Source organism: Pholcus phalangioides, unplaced genomic scaffold (genome assembly GCF_987345545.1).
Source record: "Pholcus phalangioides strain wild (caught in Gottingen) unplaced genomic scaffold, Ppha-v1.0 ptg000007l_1, whole genome shotgun sequence".
NCBI lineage: Eukaryota > Metazoa > Arthropoda > Arachnida > Araneae > Pholcidae > Pholcus > Pholcus phalangioides.
Window position 1 is genome coordinate 31,202,027 of NW_028301600.1, and position 13,915 is coordinate 31,215,941.

The 13,915-nt window shown below is 35.5% G+C and overlaps 1 protein-coding gene and 1 non-coding gene across 2 annotated transcripts in view; one reads left to right on the plus strand and one right to left on the minus strand.

Annotated features, from left to right (window-relative positions):
• LOC149085170 (uncharacterized) overlaps positions 1-10,192 on the minus strand; it is a 49,625-nt gene extending 39,433 nt beyond the window's left edge. The window contains exon 1 of the mRNA XM_089233930.1: positions 10,059-10,192. The gene's annotated coding sequence lies outside the window, so the exon portion shown is untranslated. The remainder of the gene's footprint in view (positions 1-10,058) is intronic.
• Positions 2,214-2,287, plus strand: TRNAT-GGU (transfer RNA threonine (anticodon GGU)). Its single transcript has one exon. It is a non-coding gene; the product is annotated as a tRNA-Thr (tRNA).
• Positions 10,193-13,915: the final 3,723 nt, after the last annotated feature.

Sequence of the window (13,915 nt, forward strand, 5' to 3'; positions counted from 1 at the left end):
ATGTGGAAAATTTGTGAAACACAATAAAATGCTTTATTTTATGCTGCTTCTCTGTCCTTATTGGTTGTCCTCACTTTGAGTCTATCTACCGCCGGTGATTTTCATGCTACAGTTGCCGTTCGAACGCTATTTAGGGTTTTTCACAATGGAGATCACATTCCAATACAAAAAACTTGGTGTTGCCATTTGATATTTTCGAAATTTTCTCACTGTAACCGTAACTGTTAGAGTGACACTGTTGTTTTCCATATCATTCTTGAGCGCATACATCAAAATACCTTATGCCAAAATTTCATTCAGTTTCTGTGAATGGTATGATAGTTAGGGGCCCATATGTCGGGATAGTTTTTTTATAATCACCCTGTATATAACTCCTATATATAGAAGAGGGAGAGAGAGAGAATATATGTGTGTATATGTGTGTGTGTGTATATATATATATATATATATGTTTCTTTATCTTCCCCTTCTTTCAGTGAAATTTTCATTCAGTCTTCAACTTTCATTTTTCCTTCCCCAGCAAATATTCACCAAAATTGGAAAATGCACGATCATCGCGGAAGCAGAGGAAAAAAAATTATACTAATTATATGGTTGTTTTTTTTTAAATATATTCTTGGTTTGCTAAATGGAGATGGGGGATGCATATGATTGGATATTCGTAATTAGAGTAGGAGGAATTTTCGGCCGAAGAACGAGCAAGAGAGTTTTGTGTTCTCATTCGTTCCTCGTTCTAAAACAAGCGTCATGTTCTTTTTTCCTTTTAAACGAGTGGTTTTAAAATTAAAACCAAAGATCAGTATAATTAAATATTCATTACGATTCCTGATACGTAATAGGGACTATTTATATACCTTTGTAGGTATAACTAGGGCCACAACTAAGGGGGAGTAGGTGGGTCTGATGTCCAGGACGCCGGACCAGAAGGGGCACAAATTTCACCGTTTAACCTCTTCCTCAACATTACAAGGAAAGGGGTGGCCAAAACACGTGCTTGCCACGGCTGACCGAGCATCTAGTTGTGGCCCTGGGTGTAACTGTGGCATCGGAGTCGAGGGTGCTATGAATTTATGACCAACCATGGTATTTTGCCGTAACATGCCGAGCATATCCAGAAGGGATTTATAAATAGAATTTTTTCACCAAATTAAAAAATGAGAACCCATAGGTCTTAGGCCGGGATTACACTATAAAATTTTCATAAAAGTTCATTTATAAAACTTTAAAAATGCAACCAATAAGGTAATCGTTTGCATTTTTTCGAATGTAATCGATAACTTCTTTATTGAACTTGTCAAGTTTTATAAAAGAACTTTTATAATGTAATCCAGGCCAAAGACTGGGATTGCACTATAAATGTTTGATGAAAGATATTTTACAAAACTTGAAAAAAGCAATCAATCAGCCTATTGGTTGCATTCCCTCGAATGTAGTGGGAGCGTCGCTGCTCTTAGGGGCGTCACCAGCATTTGATATACCAAATAAAAAATTAGAAATTAATTCTCAAGCGTAATATGTTATCAAAAAAGAGCTAATGGGTATTATATAATGAACAGATAGTATATAACGCCAAATAAACTGCTAGCGAACGATATAATGCCGGATTATAGTAGGCGTATACTTGTATCCGGCACATGAGCTTGATGTGTTTGTATTTCTTCCATAGAACTTCCGACGTAATGTTACGTCAGAAACATTGGACGGGTTAAACGCTAGTGTAGTTTTCCTAGTCTTAGACGAGGTATAGAAAAAAAAAAGGTTCCTATATATATGTTTCCTATGCTCCTATATCTCCTCTAAGAGTCTAATCTAGTCTTTTCAAACATTTTCTGAGCAGTTGTGGTCTAGTTTTGTTTTTCCAATAATGTGGATCCTTCTTAAGTACCTACGTAATTTTTTTTTTAAACAAGTACATCAATAAATCAAGGAAACAGTTATTTTCCGGATATTTGCTGAGGCGAACTCGGAAAGAAAAGTCATCACTTCTCCGCCGGGACTCGAACCCTGGGCCTCTTCAATACCGGGCAAGCATGCTACCATCTACACCACTGGAGATATGGCCCTGCCTTCCTTATTTCACGCACTGTGTCGTGAGGCGCTGAAGTAGAGGCAGTAGTATCCTCTCTTAACTTCAGGAAATGGCCCCCCGGGTGGGACGGTTTAGAGTGAGATAGATGTCACGCCACAGTGCGCGAAATAACAGACCGGGCCATGTCTCCAGTGGTGTAGATGGTAGCATGCTTGCCCGGTATGCAAGAGGGCCTGGGTTCGAGTCCCGGCGGAGACGTGGTGACTTTTCTTTCCGAGTTCACCTCAGCAAATATCCGAAAAATAACTGTCTCCTTGATATCTCGGGCTCAGAAAAAAAAAGCCATCTATCTCACATCAATAAATGTTCATGAAATTATGGACCATGTGATCCCAAGGTGATTCGAATGCTTCTTGCGTAAAAACTTTTATTTTTATGTTCCCCCAATCATTATAGTGAAAAAATATGTACATCATAATTGAATTTAACCCAGTAATTTCCCATATGGAACTTCGAATCAGAAACGGACCACAGAATTTCATCCCTTTCGAACACTTTTCGTGGAACAACTTGTATATGTTACGGTAAATATAATGAATCACTGATTAAGCATAACCGCCAGATTTATATCGGTTATTATGCGTAATCACCAGATTCTTCACATTTACCGTAACATTTTCATGGCAGTAACTTGTCAAAATTAGTGATCCGTGATGAAGTTTTCTTCTGAAAAGTGCTCCACGCCGTAAAAAGTTTAGGAACCACTGCCCTAGCCTATCTCTAATACTGTAGCATTTTGTCTGACGTTCTGAACTTACGGGATTCTAATTATTTCTTATGTGAGTTTTCTCTCAGATGTATTTCTTTTCTTTCAGTACAGTTCAAAAATGTTCACTATAGAATAATGTTTAATGTTGCGTAATATTAGAAAATACTCTCGAAGAAAAGTTAAACACGCATTTAATTTTATTTCGATGACATTCGTTTTTAGTTCTTGATTACAAATTACATGCGGCTTATACATCCCATCGGCTTATTTACCATAAATTACGGGACATCAAATCATATTACAATTATACTCTAAATTTTAGCATCCACTTTTATTCAATTCAGAAAATTACATTATTTTATACGTATACTTTGCGTAATGATTAATAGATTTATTTTTGAATTCTTTCTTACGCGGATGCATATCAGACTTCAGAAAGGTGCCAAGTCAGAAATTTTTACAAAAAAAGTTATTTTTCTGGCAGCAGTAAAAAAGTAAATATTCCTGAAAAAATAACCGACTCTCGTTCCTCGAATAGTTTTGCATTTTTTAACGATTTTTTTTCAGGCTTAATAATTCATAAGTTGTTAAAGTGTAGCTAAAAAAAGGTGTGGAATGCGTGGTATGTCTCGCATATGTACCAGAACGCTAATGAAAAGGACTGTTTTAAAAGTGAAAATAATTAATTTACCTTGAAAATAGAAGAATTTTTTTTCGTTTGCTCTATAGTTTAAAATGTTAATTTAGTAAAACAACGGCAAAAGTGCGGAAATAGTTTTAAATCAGAAAAAAATATGCTACTATACTAAGAGGATAAGTAGACAGAGAATAATAAGTATGTCAAAATGTACTATGTAATTAGAGGCAAGAGTTATTTTGCAATTTTTTACGTAGGGGATTGCGTTTTCGGTTTGAAAAAAAAACACAAAAAGGGTAAAAATCAGTAAAAATAATAATAAAAATTCACTACCGTAAACAAACACTTTTCAACTACCCTTTTGGGATTTGAGAAGCTACTATTCCGACCTATCGATATTGAATAACTACAGTACACATTCTAATCCAGGGGTTTTTAACCTTTTTCAGCCGTGACCCAAAATCAACAACGTGGTCAACTTCGCAACCCATTGGTTTATTTTCCATTAAAAAGTTATTAAACATTTCTCATTGACAAAATTTTTAATTTTGGAATTAGTGAAACCAGTTCAAGGTGTCTTAATAAGTTGGCCAACGGGGCCTGAGCCCAAAGCTACGAATAAAACGGGGCTCGAAGTTATTGAAAGTTTTCATTACTTCTGAAATTTATGAAATTATTTATTTCATAAATTCTGGAATCGGTTTTTTTAATTTTGGAATAATTTTTTTATAAATTCTTGAATCATTTTTCATTTATTTATGCTCTTCTTTCATTTATTCTAGAATTATGCTCTTCTTTCATTTATTCTAGAATTATGCTCTTCTTTCATTTATTCTAGAATTATGCTCTTCTTTCATTTATTCTAGAATTATGCTCTTCTTTCATTTATTCTAGAATTATGCTCTTCTTTCATTTATTCTAGAATTATGCTCTTCTTTCATTTATTCTAGAATTATGCTCTTCTTTCATTTATTCTAGAATTATGCTCTTCTTTCATTTATTCTAGAATTATGCTCTTCTTTCATTTATTCTAGAATTATGCTCTTCTTTCATTTATTCTAGAATTATGCTCTTCTTTCATTAATTTCAAATTCGCATCATGTTAATTTAATTTTCATACCATATTTTTCAGCACATTCCTGCGCATTCGGTTTTATACTCTTTTATGTAATTTTAGATGCCAGTTTCTTCCCAAAAATAGATTCGAGAAAAAAATCCAATTGTTAGTGGTCCGTTGAATCGTTTCAGACATCTAGCTGGTCCTAGCGTTCAGAATGGTATAGAAACGTTGTATTAGATGATACAGTAACTTCAATTGCGTTACAAAGCGTTGCGTACTTTCTGAAATATAGCGTAAAACAACCTCGCTTCGAAAAAGGGCCGCAAGTCCTGTTTTCAAACCAGCAATATGATATCATTGGACTTGTCCTAGCGATATCATTGACTTTTCATTAGAAGGATATCTATAAAACGACACACCATTGGCTTTTACTTGCGTTTCGAATTTCCCGAGATATAGGGTAAACAATTTCGTTACGAATGTGGGCCGTTGGTCTGGTGCCCAACCCGGAAGAGGTTTTCAAACTAGAGTGGTATCATTGGATATGTATTAATGAGATCTACCCGCAGACATCAAAAACACTGATATATTCTGAATACTTCCTGAGATATGAACGTTTTAATTATGTTCATCACGAAACTTTTTGAGAATGTACCTAGTATCGTCAGATGGCGTATTCACGTCAAAAAGCGTTGGGAAATTGACAGCGGGGAATGAATACAGGAGAGAAATTCGGCCCGAAAATGCGAGGAAAAATGGAGAAGCGATTGTTTAGTGAGTGACGCAATGTGATGATGGCGAAAGTTGTTGGTTGTACGGTCTGATAGCTACGCAAAACGAGAGAGGCGGCATCCGTGCCATACTAGTAAAGATCTCGGATGGCGTTTGTCGTCCGAAAGGTAATGAGGGGTGACCAGAATCCAACAGAAAACATCCAGTTCCTCTTCCTCCAGTCATCTCGCAAAGCGCGAAGCGGCATATCATATGCCTCAAAGGAAGCAAAATAGGAGCCTCTCTCTCTCTCTCTCTATCTGCTAGAGGAAACTGTTTGAGGCCTTGGCCTAGGGTTTTGTGCGCGAGCCACTGCCATTCCCCGATAAAGACCCGCACCACGTCCGGAAGCCCACGTGGAAAAAAGAAAACATTATAGAAAACATTTTTGACGGTGGAAAAATTTGCAACAGGGAACTTCTTTGATAGTCATTTCTTTTTTCTCAGACGTATCTCTCAACGTTACTAACTTCCCTATTAAAGAATTTATTTTGTGCATGATAAGGGGAAAAGAAGTGACCGTCTTCTTCTACTTACTGTGGAAAAATCTCTTGGGAAAAAAAACATTAAGCGGCTAACTTAGATGGGAATTGTTAAGTTGGGGGTGGATGGAAAAAAATAACATTTAGCTTCTCAACTGAACATTGAAAAAACCATGAAAACACGCCATGGGAAATATAAATATGTTCTACTGTTTTCCTGTCTGAAGCGAGTATTGAGGTTGAGTTACATGAAAAAAATGCCCGTAATTTTCTCTGTACGTACCTTTAGAGCCGAGATTTTAGTCTTTTTTCATTCATTTTTTGAATTTTATCGCACCGTAGAAAAATTTATTTCTCTGGCATATTACACCTTAATCAGAGTGTAAGGTATCCGACTACGTTCCAGAGCACTTTTCTGTAATATGGTACTGGAGTGAACTTGACAAAATTTTTTGATAGAAAGTGTCCCAAAACGGTCAAAATAATAATAAATTTCGGACTACCTTTGTCATTTTCTACGAAAAAGTCATTTTATGTCAGATTTTAAGCAAAGTTCATGTAACATTCGAAACACAATTACAAAACATTCTATAAATGGAATATTTTGTTATTTTCACAGTACATTTAGCTAGGGATGGTTGAAGCAAACTAAAATTGAAAGGATTGCATGATATGCTCATAAGTTACACATAAATCTGTGTTTAATGAACGTGTGAATTTTTTGAAATTTCATTCTCATATCGTCTATAAAACACTTTTATTAGAGAAACGTATATGATAGACTTTTTAGATTTTGATCCATCACCTTAACAATATATAGCAAAATATCATATTAAAATTTCGTAATGATGCAATGAATAGAAGTTTAGAAACCATGTTTCAAACATAAGTAAAATGTCAAAAATAGCATTATTCGTTAAGCACGTTTAACATTTTTATTCCCGGATTACTTGTATGCAAAAACGCAACACCAAAGTGGACGTAATTTCGGTTCTAAGCGTCATATAATGAAAACAAGGCCTGTTTCGGAACTACAAAAATTGGATTTTCATTTTTTTAAAAAAATCTATATTTTCTTCCAAGATGACGTTTTCAACGTAGTCGGAGACCTTCAAACCGATTCAACTGTCCAGATAAAGATTTATATTCTTAAACTGTTGATTACAACGTAGACTTACGCAGCTGAAGTGAATAATTCCATTTCTTTATCGGATAATGGAATTTCTTGAACTCAAGAATAAACTTGTCACTCTCCACTTGTTAATGCAAGATATACAGGAAACTGGATGTTGTGAAGATATTTACGAGAGCACTCGTCCAGCAAACGAGGGACCCGGGTTCGACTCCCGGTAGAGGCAGAAATGAGTTTTTCCTTCCTTAAAAAATCAATTATCTCAACAAATAAATACCTTCACAACATCTAGTTTTCTGTATATCTTGCAATAAAACATTAAGTAAAATGCTGAGAAAATTGCAGAAAAATTCCGGAAAAACGGAAGCATGAATAGACATAAAAGAAAAAATTTAATTAGAAGACGACGTTGGTTAAGTCTTACTGGATTTGTTTCATTCTCAAAGTGGCATTAATCGATGATACCATGATTGTACGAGGAAAAGAAACCCATAGTAATGAGAGAGTACGACGGGGGTTTTTTTTTTCTCAGCCCAATCCATCAAGGAAATAGACCTTTTCTGGATATTTTGCCGAGGTGAAGTAGGAAAGAATCATCTGGTTTCCATCTGAAATCGATCAAATATCCTCTTGCAAACCGGGTAAGTGCGCTACCACATACGGTCGAATTTGGTTGATTCGAAGCTCAAGGGAACAGCAAACGGATTAGGCAAATTGGATAGTTAGAACTATCCAATTATCCAATTAATCTATACCGGATCAGTAAAATGACTCCAAATTGCAACTTAATCACCATTATTCACATAGGATTAATAATTAATCTTAGTTGCTACATTATTCCACCGTTCTGGCATCGCCATCAGTGTAAAATTTCGTGACCATGCTCAAATCTGATTTACGGAAACTCTTACTGATCATCAGTTACGAAACACTTTCCCAAATTTTGCTAATCATTTGTATGGAATTAGGGAAATCTATTTTCATTAGAATTTGTTAGAAAAAACTCTTCTGAAGAAGTCGGTTTTTAGAGGTTAAACAACACAATACAGTATAGTGGTACACAATTTCGATGCTTCAATGTTAAAATATGAATTTAATTATGAAGAGAAAAAAAGAAGCTAAACATTTACAAATTAGCAATTTTGAATTCTCTCTTATAAAGGGCAGTCGTTTTTGAAATTGCTCAGTAGTCATCCAAACAATTTTGGTGGATTAATTCAGCACGGATAATCTTTTTAGGAATTTATATCATGTGGTTTTGCTGATTTCCGATCATCAAAATCTGAAATATTTTTCGAATTGAGTCGCCAAACAATCGTGAATTTTCTCAAACTGTTTATCTTTGCTCATACTGTGTGAAGTGATGATTTTTTTAACTTTAAATTATTCAAAAATATTCGAAAAAATTCGTATTAAATGAAGAATTTGAATTTTAAATTATAATACCCAAGAGAAGTTTGCAAAAGTTCGAATTATCCAAAATTCAAATTTACCAAGTTCCACTGTACACTACTGAAGACACGACCCTGCCTTCCTTATTTCACGCATTGTGACGTGAGGCATTAGCAGCTTCTTTTAACTTTATAACAAATGACTCCCAGGTGGGACAGTAAAAAAAAAGTCACCGGGAATCAAATCCATGTCCACTTGCAAACCGGACAAGTGCGCTACCATACACACTACTCGAGACACGACCCTGTCTTCCTTATTTCCCGCACTATGGCGTGAGGCGCCGAAGTAGAGGCATTACCCTCCCTTAACTTCAATAAATGGCTCCGAGGTGGGACGATAGGGAAATAGTGAGTTTTCTCAGCCCAATAAATTAAGAAAATAGACCTTTTACTTACCTTCCTTGATGTATTGCATACATGTAGACCAAATGACTTTTCTTTCCGACTTCACCTCGGCAATACACCCAGAAAAAAGGTCTATTTACTGAAACCGTAGTAATTTTTAAAATATTGAACATTTTTTTTTCCAGCTTCCGAAATCTAAATGATGGTTGTATAGTTGGCAGTGAAAAAGCATCGAGACATTGCAGGGAGAATCAGGTTCAGTGGACAGCACAATTTTTAATTAATAGCTTCCGAAAGCTCAATCCGATTCTTAGAGTGTGCAATCCGGAAGAAATTTTCAATTGTAGTGAAACTTCTTTGTTTTACCGAGCTGTGCTTTGTTTTACCAGCCGAGCCCACCAAAATGTGCCAACAGATGGGGAAAGAGAAAAGAATGATGGATTCACACCCAAGTTAACAGAAAGATAAGCATTGTTTTTATTCGTGAACAAAAGCAATTGAAGAAAAGCTTCGGCCTCTTCTGATTAGCAAAAGCTAAATTTAAAATTTTTTAAAATGAAATTTTACAAAAAAAAATATTTTTTTAGTTTAAGCACAAGATGGCTATAATTAAAGTTTTACCTGTTCTGAGTTCTCTGCAGCCATAGTTATTCATCTGAAGGCTTGTCGAAATGGGTTAGAAGAGATAGCATGGAAATCGAGAGAAAATAAAATCAGTTAGGAAGGCAATGCATTTCCACAGCTTGTTTGTGGGATTGTCTTTACTCTAATGTTAAATTCATAAATTTTTATTAAAAAATCTAAATTAGTCTCTTTTCAACAGCGATATCCTTTACTGCGATAAATCCCTCTATAAAGATACTTTTTAAGAGATTTTAAAACTCAAAACACAGTGTCGGCAGTGTGTTACACAGTGGTTCTCAAATTCTTCATCCCAAAATCTAGCGATCATTAGAGTATTAAGCACTATGCAATACTGTTTTTTTCCTTGGTTAGCAGATTACATTTCCCAATGACTTACGACTGAAAAGACCTTTTGGATTCGACAGGGTAGCAAGTTTTTAATTGAATTTTGGGGACAAGGTGTGTCCATATAAAAAAAGTTAATTTTTATAATTTAATAACTATACAATTCCTTGCAACATGAATGACGTATCTGAGCTCTACACATTATTTGAATACCTTCTCTAACTGCGAATACCTTCTCTAAGTATGCCTCTAGAATCAACGGTTGGCTAGTAAAATGCGGCAAGGGGAATAATGGAATCACCCTGTATACAGTGTGAAAAAGATAACCGGAAACCTAGAAATATTATGCAATGTCAATGTAAGACGTATTAAGCAAATGTGTCACAAAAAATTTTAAAAATATAAAAACTTACGGATCGTATTATACGTGCAATAAATTACAGCGTATTGTACCGTTAAAATAGTGTCGAGAAGAAACTAGTAAATAATCGCGGCTATAAACTAACTAGACTTGGGCTTACAATTCAAAACCCACTGATGGTGTTTAAACGAATACATTCATGCCCGTGCCGGGATTCATACCAAGACCTGTTGAACCGAGGCTGGTGTGTCAACTCCTAGACGGTAAAGAAACCGTTGATTTTAAAAGCTACTGTCTTTGGCGGGCGTCACGTTGACTGCCATGGGTGTCTCTTCTCTGTTCTTGTATCTCTTTGTAACGACGTCATTGTTATTTCAGTTGCTTATCTCCTATTTCAATGAGTCGAGCGTTGCTTGAGAGAATTGAATTAAGTTATTATTTTAAACCAGCGTTTTTTTCTCAGCCAATGGTCCACGAACCAAAAATGATCCGCGACGATGGTACTGCATGCACATTTCATAATTTTAATTCTAATTGAATGAAAAATGTTTTTATGTACATTAGTAGTATTCTTATGGGTTCAAATAAAAATTTGACTTTCATACTTACGGTAACCATATCTAATCGAGGAAAATACTGTAAATTGCAATACTAAATATGGAGTACATTACAGCTAAAAAAATGGAGTTTACGACAAATTTGCTGAAGAGTGGGAAAATAAAGGAATGCAGCAAATCGCAGAAATTGAAATGTATTTCATGAAAAAGCATTTATCATGACTGGGGACCATTTTTATTGGGGAAAATACGGGAAATACAGAAATGTCCCGTAAAATACGGAACATATGGTCACAACTCATGCTGTAAGTTATAGGGGTCCGTCGAATCATTTCAGATATTTTCTACGTTCAGAAAGGTTGGTCCTTGCGTTTAGAAAGGTTGAGAAAAGCTGTTTTAAATCAGCGAGGTGTCACATTCAGAGGTGTTTTCTGATGGATTTCACTAAACTCTTGAAGACTTAACAATTTGAAGACTCGAGTGAATGATCAGACTGTTGTCACCCTATGCCACGCGTCTTCAACCCAGTTCCACAGGTCAAATGTGACCCTCGGAGCTTTTTGCAGTGGCCCGCCGACAATTTTGAGAAAATAGCTACTTCACATAGGGGACGAAAAAAAAGAAGTAAAATAAATTCGTTGAAAAGAGCGCTAGCCACTGAAATATGTACTGCTGTATTTAGAACAGTGAGATATTTTCTAGATGCAATTCTAATGCTGTGCATTTGATACATTAAAAGGGCCGTAATGAACTGCGGTGGGCAAAATACTTTTTAATACCTCTGATTGCATATAGAGTATTTCGAAAGGCAAAATTGGGCATACAAAAGGCACACACATACATAATTAAAGAACTTACAGAAATGCTGAAAAACACCTTAATGAAAAAAATACAGTAATTTTAGAATTATTAGAAAAAACAATTTCATAATTATTAAAAAAAGTAATCACATAATTATTGGAAACAGTAATTTCATAATTGATCAAAATTTAAAATTAATGGAAAAATAGTTACTGAATTACTGAAAGAAAATTATCGCAGAGAGAATTCCTGAGTCATTTCAAAGTAAATATAGGAGTGTTTAATAATTTGGAGAACCCTGTTGAAAAAAACGAGGAATTCCACGGCATGACCTGGTGGCCCACGGGCATCATGGAAAGTTCTAATTTTTCCCGCGATGTCTGAAAGGTTGGAGACCCCTACGCTATACGGTACAGTAGGCCCATAGCAGTCGATCGCAATCCGAAGGATCCTGACACAGGGCCGTCATTTCAACTTTTTCCGGTAGGGGCATAGAACATGTACTCAATGTATTTATAATTTTATATATATTGTATATATTTTATATATAGATATATACAATTTTTAGCGTATTTTCAAAAGCCGGGGAGGGGCAACGGCTCCCCCTGACCCCCCTTCCCCGAATGACGGGCCTGGATCCTGACCAGGAATGAGCTGATTTCGTAATCATGAAAATTGGTGGATTAGGGGCATATCTTATCGATCAAAACTGCTGCGCCCAACTGCTGCGCGTAATACATAGTTTCATTCATCAATCCTTTTTAACCCTTAAATGCGTAGCTTTGCATGTATGCAAAGGGTTTTATAGACGTCCATTACTGGAGCCACACACACACACAGTTTGAAGATAAAATTCAGAATCAACTTTGCACATAAGCTGAGGTAATTTTCTTTCCATTTATAATTTGAATTGGCTGGTAGATGCCCCAATTAATGACAACAACTCTTTGTTGCGGAACATTTGCGGCTGTGATTTCGATAACTTGTTAAAATGTTTTGTTTAAATTTTTTTTTTTTACCTTGTGAAGTTAGTAACCCGATTTCTTTTCTTATTACAGGTTGAGTCATGAAGAAGGTATTTATATATTGGGAATGTTATATATTACTTCAATACATCTATTTTATGGGCAATTTTTGAAGCTCTATACGGCAACTCTATGGCCCTGTATAAGCAGTACGGTTACAGATAATTTTTTCTGGCTTTCTATACGTGTCATCAACTATGAAAAAAATTATTAGCTGGATAAAACACTGAGCATTCAATTGTCAATACAAATACAAATACAAAGCCACAACAGGCAAAATAACCAATGAGGTGGCTGAGGAAAAAAGATGCCCATATATTTCACTATATAAGAAACAAAAATTGTAGAAAGTCAATATATTTACTCTTTTTTTTAAAAATTGAAAAAATTATTCATAATTTGAGATCTCGAATGATTACGCTAATAAGAAGAGGGGATATCATTTATCCTAGCAAGCATATGAGGCAGAATGTTTTTAGCACAAAAATCCACCATGAGATAAAATTTAATTTTCAAGTTTTATCTACAGTGAAACTGTAGGGACCTTCAAAAAATATTGTTAGAGACAGGTTATCGTTGTAGACAGTTCGAGCATCTACGCTACTTCCTATTGATTAGGAATTCCGCTAGGAGCAAAGAAATTATCTTTATAGGCTGGTTTATCGTTATAGACAGTATCTATATATACGTAGTAGTAGTAGTATATAGACTACTATATATAACGTAATTGTCTATAGACTGCTACGCTAGCGCGATTGGTAGAGGCATGGCGTGAAATACATGGGGCAATCCTCGAACGGACTGGGTTCGTTGTTATACAACTTTGTATCATGCATGTTTATAGTGTATTATCGGCCACAAATTGGAGTTCTAGATTTATTACTGTGGTTATGTGTTTTTTTTCTTGAAACGAAACCTGTTTTCTTGATTCGAAAAGTTCTAAAAGATGGATATGGATACTGAAATATATAGTATAATTATATTTGACCAACAGCCCTTTTCTCTCATTTTTCGTACGAGGTACCGCATATACAGTCAAATTCCTTACTAAAGTCTATAAATGCTCCTGCATCATTTCTTTGTAGCAGAGAAGTAGCATAGCTTTTGTAATTTTTAATTCGCCGAAAACACCCGGCAGCCCTAAAAAGTTAATGAACGGTACAAGACCATAGCGACGGGGTGGGGGGTTCACGGAGGGTGTGTACAGTAAAAGGAAGGGATGTTCCATCTCCGCCCCCTCCCCCCGCTTATGCTACTAATTCAATTTTTTCATTGAACGGGGACGATCGTCCATGGCCCTTCTTCTGTATTCGCCAATGGACCAGGGAGCCCTCCTCTCCGAAATGTTAGAAAATTACATATACATTTGAGCCCGCTTATAAAGAAATCGGATACTGCGAAGTGCCAGTTATAACGATTTTCTTTTCGTCCCAGTCAACTTGCAACACCAAAATAATGTTAAAAATATCGCTTATAATGAATTGTCATATTTATGGATATTGGATATAACGAAATATTTTTGGCAA